The sequence below is a fragment of the Euleptes europaea genome, chromosome 13 (assembly GCF_029931775.1).
Source record: "Euleptes europaea isolate rEulEur1 chromosome 13, rEulEur1.hap1, whole genome shotgun sequence".
Lineage (NCBI taxonomy): Eukaryota > Metazoa > Chordata > Lepidosauria > Squamata > Sphaerodactylidae > Euleptes > Euleptes europaea.
Window position 1 is genome coordinate 10,858,108 of NC_079324.1, and position 7,858 is coordinate 10,865,965.

The following is a 7,858-nucleotide window of genomic DNA, read 5'->3' on the forward strand; positions in this document are numbered from 1 at the left end:
CTGCAATCCCACCCCCGTAGCACACAAAGGGTTTCTGGCTCTTGCCTTCCCCCCCACGCTGCCCTTGCTCCCCCTCGCCAACCACACTCAGCCCTCCCTCATCGCCACAACCCTTACGCCAGCCCTATAAGGTAGACCCAACCTCCATCACCGATTTCCCCCACCTACCTCTGCCTCCCCCCCCCCCCAACAGCACGAGTCAAATCCACCTTTGCCGCCGCCCCTCGTCTGCTTCGGCTCCTCAGAGCCGGGAAGGGGGAGGAGGAGGCGGCGGCCAAGTCCGGCCTCCGCCCCCGAGCACGTCACAACCCGGCCCCGCGTCCAGCCCTCCGGAGCCCCTTGGGCAGCCCTACCCGGCGAGGCGGCGGCGCTGCTGCTCCCGCCCTCGCTCGCCTGAGGGAGCCTTTTTTCGGGTCTGGCGCCCAACCGCCAACCGCCCCCGCCAACCGCCGCCCCCCTGCCAACCGCCGCCTTCTCCCGCCCCGGCCCCTTCAGCACCTCGGGAGAGAAGCCGGCGGAGGCGGGTCGGCCGCCGCATGGGGAAGCCCGGCCAGCCGGCTCCGGCGCCGCGTCTCGCTTCGGCCTCCTCCTCCTCCTCCTCCTCAGGGGGAAGCGGCGGCCCCCCACCACGGCCGCAGGAGCCGCCACGCGAGCGGCACCATCGCCAGCCCGTCGACGTGCCCGCTGGAGGCCGGGGAATGGATGCGCCGCCCGCCATTGGCTGCGCGCGGCTGCCCCGCCCCCTTCTGCCAAGGCGGCTCCCGGCTCCTCCGCCCCTCCCGCGCGCCGCCTCAGGCCCGTCAGGCGGCGCCTGAGGAAGAGGGGGGAGGGGGCGCCGCTTCCCGCCTTTTCTGAGGCCTCCTCGGCCGAGGGTTGCCAACCTCCCGGGGGAGGGGGAGAATTAGACACCACTCTACTAGTATCGGGGAGATTAGGAAATCAGTACAGGAGCGAAATCAAATTTAAAGTGCAGAAATATCTTTTATCTACTACTGGGTCTAGCCTTATACATCCATGTTCTGACTTACCTATAAAATGTACACAACACACAAATACAACAGTAAAACAAACAAACATACAACCAACCGCCTCAAAGGTGAAGGAAGAAAGGGGACAGGATGGACTTAAAAGGAGGAGATATTATAATGGCTCTTGTAATTTGATCAAACAAAGGGTTCTAACAAACTATAAAATATGGGAAATAGGCGGGGTTGGTTAGAAGACTTTCACTTTTTGAAGCCGGAAGGCTAAAATGTTCTCCTCTTTTGCCTGGCAAAATAAAAAAAAAAAAGCTTTTTCTTCCTTTGCTTCTTAAATCTGGTGTCGTCTCTATTCATAGTAAAAAAATCTGGCTAGCGAATAGAGTGCATTTGCATCCAACATGGAGAAGAACGCAGAAGAATGACGTTTGTACTCTCTTGAGACACGTCATATATGAACTGTCCCCTTTCTTCCTTCACCTTTGAGGCGGTTGGTTGTATGTTTGTTTGTTTTACTGTTGTATTTGTGTGTTGTGGACATTTTATAGGTAACTTAGAATATTGATGTATAAGGTTAGACACAGTAGTATATAAAGATATTTTTGCACTTTAAATTTGATTTCGCTCCTGTACTAACCTCCGGCGGGGGGGGGGGGGTCTGGACTTCTCCCGGATTGCAACGGAGAAAATACGACATAAGAAGACCAGGGCCCATCGAGTCCAGCAGTCTGTCCCCACAATGGCCAACCAGGTGCCTCTAGGAAGCCCCCAAACAAGATGACCGCAGCAGCACCATCCTGCCTGTGTTTCACAGCACCTAAGATAATAGGCCTGCTCCTCTGATCCTGGAGAGAATAGGCATGCATCATGACTAGTATCCATTTTGACTAGTAGCCATGGATAGCCCTATTCTCCATGAACGTGTCCGCCCCACTCTTAAAGCCTTCCAAGTTGGCAGCCATCGCCACATCCTGGGGCAGGGAGTTCCACAATTTAACTATCAGTCCCCCTGAAGGAAACGCCAGCTTCAGACGGCAAAGTCTCTAGTCTCGCTTGAAGAAATCCCTTCCCAAATTTTCCCCTCCACAGACACTGCCCCAAAATCTCTGGGAATTTCCCAGGCTGCCGTTGGCAACCCTGCCTCGAGGGAAGGCGCTTATGTGGTGTGCGCATCAGGCAACACTGTGAACAGTACCAAGTACTGAGGGGGGGGGGGGAGGCATTTATTATTTTATTTAGATAGTTGTACACTGATTTTCTCCCAGCAGAGACCCAAAGCATCTCACAACATCCTTTTTCTTATCCTGTTTTATCCTCATAACAACCCTGTGGGATGAGTCTGGCCCAAGATCTCCCAGCGAGCTTCCATGGCAGAGTGGAGATTTTACTTAATTTTATTACGATGACAGATCAGCAATAACATAATCAACAGTTAGCAACACATAAAAGGAAATACGCACATACAGGTAAAAAAATCATAAGCTCCTTATAAGAACATAAGAGCCCTGCTGGATTGGACCAGTGGTCTATCTAGTCCAGCATCCCGTCTCACACAGTGGCCAACCAGTTCCTCCGGAGGTCAAACAGCAAGGCATAGAGGCCGAGGCATTCGCCTGATGTTGCTTCCTGACACTGGCAGCCAGAGGTTGACTGAACAAGGAGTTTCCCTTTAGTTACCGTGACTATTGATACACCTATCCTTGAATCTATCTAATCCCCTCTTAAAGCTGTCTATGCCTGTGGCAGTCATCCTCTCACAGCGAATTAAACATTTTAATGCATAATTTTATAAACCTCTGTCATGTTCCCCCTTTAGTCGTCTCTTTTCTAAACTGAAAAGTCCTTGACTCTTCAGCCTTTCCTCCTAGGGAGGGTGCTCCAACCCCTTAACGATCTTGGTTGTCCTCTTCTGTATTTTCTCCAGCTCTGCGATGTCCTTTTTGGAGATTCGGTGACCAGAACTGTACATAGTATTCAAAATGAGGCCCAACCATTGATCTATACAGGGGCATTATAATGTCGGCCATTTCATTTTCAATCCCTTTCCTAATAATCGCTAACATAGATTTTGCCTTTTTCACTGCTGCAGCACACTGGGTTAACACTTTCATTGCGCTATATAGTATGACCCCGAAGTCTTTTTCTCTGTCATTCTCAGTACGTTCCCCCCCCCCAGTAAGACCCCATTAGCCTATACTTGAAGTTGGATTTTTTTGTCACATTGGATTTCATTTGCCACATTGTTGCCTCGCAGTCAATTTTTGGAGATCCACTTGGAGCTCTTCATGGTCAGTCATCCTTGGTTTTCACCATCCTGACATTTTGTGTCATCTGCAAATTGGGCCACTACTCTACTCACCCCTTGTTCCAGATCATTTATGAACAAAGTAAATAGTACCGTCCCCAATACCAATCCTTGTGGGACCCCAGTGCTCGCTTCCCTCCATTGTGAGAACTGTCCATTTATTCCTGAACTAAATTCCATGTTATGTGCATAGTTAATAAAAAGATTTAACCCAGTTCGTCCTCATTACATGAGCCAAAGCACAAAATCTGGCCACCTTAAAGGTGGTTTCCTTAGAGTGATCTGAAAGAAGAAGACATATAAAACTTGTCGGATGTACCTGTAAAACTTGATATTAATTGGGGTGACGTATAAGAAGATGTGAACCTGACTCTCCCAGATCCTAGTATGACAGTGTATCAAACATAAGGCCCAAGGGCCAGATCCGGCCCCCTGAGAGTTCTTATCTGGCCCGCGAGCCACCACCACTACCCCAATACTCTTGATCTGGGCTTGTGAGGCATGGCCTAGCCCGACCAAGTGATATTTGTGTCTTATCCGGCCCTCATAACAATTTAGTTTGACACCCCTGCCACCACTATGCTATTATAGCAAGTTAAACCATAAAAATGATCAATATTTAAAACAAGCCATTAAAAACCTGGGTGACAACCTTGTCCTTTCAATTGAGCTATATGGAAACCTAATATAATGGCCATTAGGAGACTCCTGGATGGTGTCTATAGAGAAGGACAACCCTGTGGATAACCAATGTTGTGTTTTTTAATAATAGGAGGGACTTTTGGTATGAATTAGCCTTGAAGGAGGCTTGGTGTGTCATGTGTTGAACACAACATTTTGGCTGTAATTTCACTCATTTTTTTTATTTGCAAGGCCGGAACAAAGAACTGCCAGGATGTTTTTCCTTGTCTGTGTAACAGCTATTAGAACCAAACTACTGATTGTGCAAACCATCATTTTTATCCTCATAATGTTAGGATTCCCTCCTGGAGAAAACTGTTACATTCTTGCTGTCATATCCTGCAAATAAATCAGAAATATTAACAAGCTAACAGAAATGCTAAAATATTAACAAGCTAACAGGCACTGCTAAAATCAGAACACAACTGCTGTTTCCTGTTTGCTTTGCCTCTCACTGGGTAACTTACAACCTTCCTATGAACTGTGTAAACATTCATATCTCGTGTCAATAGTGCCGCAAGCCTCCAAAGGCAATAGACCTGGACATGAGACAAATCTTCCTTCACTTTCCTTTTTATCTGACATGAGATCACCTTTCTGCACCTCTTGCGGCATTTTTGAAGTATCACAATCTGCTAAATGCACTTAAAGTAATTTAATTGCCAGATAACATTTTCTATCAGTTAACAACTCACTCAATCTGCCATTGATTTCTGCTGTCTTTAGAAAATGGATGCACATTTATTCTGAAGTGTGCTGATGGAAGATGGCCATGGAATCCTGCCATACCAGTTGCTTTGGAATATTGCCATCAAAATCAGCAGGTCAGTTACCAGAATAAGAACCTTTCCAACAGTTGTGATTCTCTCTCCTTGAGCCGCAACAGACCCCACCAAAACAGTGTGGTGTAGTGGTTAACAGTGGTGGACTCTAATCTGGAGAACCGGGTGTGAGCTCCAGGCCTGGGAGCGCAGCTGGCCTTCAAGGTTCTGTTTCGCAGAAGTTTGTTATGACTGCTTACTCTCCGTTTGCTTGATAACTGTAATCTACCATGGGAACCAGGCTTGGCCTGGTAACCAACTGTGCCTTTGGTTTTCTGTATATGTTCCAACCTGCTTGTATTCCCCCCAGTAGAGTCCTCGTATCTTCCCCTGTAAGTTCCTGCTACTCACCTTATGCTTCCCAAATAAATCAGCTTCTTAGAATACCCTGTCTGGATGTTTGGTGATTGGGATTCAACAGGTGAACTCAGACCTTACACCGGGTTTGATTCCCCACTCCTCCACATGAGCAGCTGACTCTATAATCTGATGAATTGGGTTGGTTTCCCCACTTCTACACATGAAGCCAGCTGGGTGACCTTGGGCTAGTCACAGTTCTCTCTGAACTCTGTCAGCCCCACTTACCTCACAAGGTGTCTGTTGTGAGGAAAGGAAGGGAAGGTGATTGTAAGCCAGTTTGATTCTCCTTAAAAGGTAGAGAAAGTCGGCATATAAAAACCAACTCTTGTTGTTGTTAAAGAATCATCGTTGGGCAGACTACCAAGGTTGGGAGGCCACCAAGGAAGTCCAGGGTTGCTAGGGAGAGGCAGGCAATGGCAAACCACCTCTGAACATCTCTTGCCTTTACAACTCTACAGGGTTGCCATACGTTGGCTTCAACTTGACGGCACTTTCCACCACCAAATGTAGCCAAGTCAGTTTTTCTTGGAAAGGGCACAGCTGGCCTTTGTTCACCATTTTCTTTACTGAACAACTAGGTGAATATTCAGTGTTGGAAGGCAGATGGAAAGTAGCAAAGCTACCTCATAAATCTCTCTGCTGGCAATTTCTTGTTGGAATCTAATTTAGCAAGAAACCAGTGTCAGGCAATACAAAATAAATTGTCAATGTGGAGCACATCCAACAGAACCTCAGAAGGAGCAAATCACACTTCCATGATTTTTAATCTGAACAGCTGCATGTTTTAATCACAATGCAGCAAGTGAATTGGTTTAAATCACACTGTCTACCAGCTTTCAATGCAATTACTTGTGTCATTTGGGTTTTTTTCCTAACAGCTGGCTTCTTTTCCAATATACAAAAAGATAACTATACTGATAGAAACAAAAACACTTGCCTGCAAAAAAAGAAAGGTGGGTGGGGAAAAGGAGAGAGAAATGGGAAATCTTTTGCTTTTTTTAAGGTATTTTTGAGATATAAAAAAATCAAAGCCATTTATTTACTCTATGGATTAGATCAAAGGAGCCTTATTGTCCTTTCAGGTTTTATTCATGCAAAAGCTCTTTTGTAAACATTAAAATGAATTTAACAATATTCTGAATAATATGCTATGAGACTATTGTTCATTTTCTAGGAAAAGCAGGAACTGAAAATAATCTGCTGCACTAAGATCTAAACGTTTATGGACTCCACACAAAACAGGTACAAACAGTTCTGTGGTAGGGAAATAAGTCAAATGAACTGCACATGTTTCCAACCTCCTATATTATATTATGTTATATTTTTCGCCTGGTCTCCTTCTGAAGAGTTCAGAGCAGCATACATTCCTGTCTCCCCTTTGGAAGAGAGACCCATAAACCCAATCCTATGCACAATTATTCAGAAGCAAATCCCACTGATTTCAGTGAGACGTAGTGGCTGGCCGAAGGTCATCTAAAGCAAGATCATGGGCCTTTTCTGTGGTGGACAGAGTCCTTTGGAACAGCCTGCCAGAGGGGGTGAGGAGAGAATTTTCCCATTAGGGTTCCCAGTTCCAGGTTGGGAAATTCCTGGAGTATGAGTGGGGTGCCTAGGGGGGTGGGTTTTGAGGAGAGGAGGGACCTCAGTGTGTATAATGCTATGGAGTTCACCCTCTAAATCAGTCATTTCCTCCATAAGGTACTGTTCTCTGTAGTCTGGAGATAGTTGTGATTCCAGGAGATCTCCAGGCCTCACCTTGAATCTGGCAACCCTAGAGAGCATTTGGTGGAGAATGAACTTTTCTAGCAGATCTAGCTGTGAGTTTGCTGATCATGTGTGTTTTAACTCTTGGGTTTGTTAAATCTGAATTCTTTTAAACTGTGTATTTGACTCTGTTTTAATTTTGTTAATGTCTGCCTTTGCTACTTGGTTGCTGCACAGTGCGCCATCTTGAGTCCAAGAAGATAAAGTCAGATAGAACTGTTTTAAATAAATAAATACAAATAAGTTGTGTGGCTAAGTAGGGATTTGGACCTAGGCCCAACATGCTAATGACTACACCACACTGGCTCTCAGATCATGCACTCTTCTCAGCCTGAGTAAATGGAGTCTTTGTTTGAGAGGTCTACATAGCAGAGACAGGAGAGGTGGGATGCTGGCTGGGGACAGTAAAACCAGGGAGTGAGGGAGAGGAACGGTCAGAATCAGGCACCTGTAGCATCCCAAAAGCAAACACACTCAGGCAGGTGATCCTGAAGCAGTATACTTTATTAGGAGCAAAAAGGTAAATATAAGAACTGACTGTATAGAAACAGAGGAAGGCTGCTAATAACCACAATAGGGAAAGCTCTAGCTTAAAAGCACTTTAGCTACTAGAGGAAAACACAATGAGGTAAACCCAAGATAAGAATTCTCATGAAGTGTAGACCAAACAACTAGGCAGCTGCAGGAAGGGAAGTATACACAGTAGTTACAGGCATGAGAACCAAGGTCACTTGACACGGAGCCAGGCCTGAACCAGCAATGGTCTGACAGAGTCATGTCAAGGGGTCAGGCCTGAACCAGCAAAGGCCTGACAGGAACTAGATTGGGGAAGAACTAGATTGGGGAACTAGACAGGAACTTGATTGGGGAAGTCAGCCCTCCCCCATACACATACCTGATTCTTTTTAAGGATATTGTAAAGTATGAATGGCCCTGACTTGGATGGC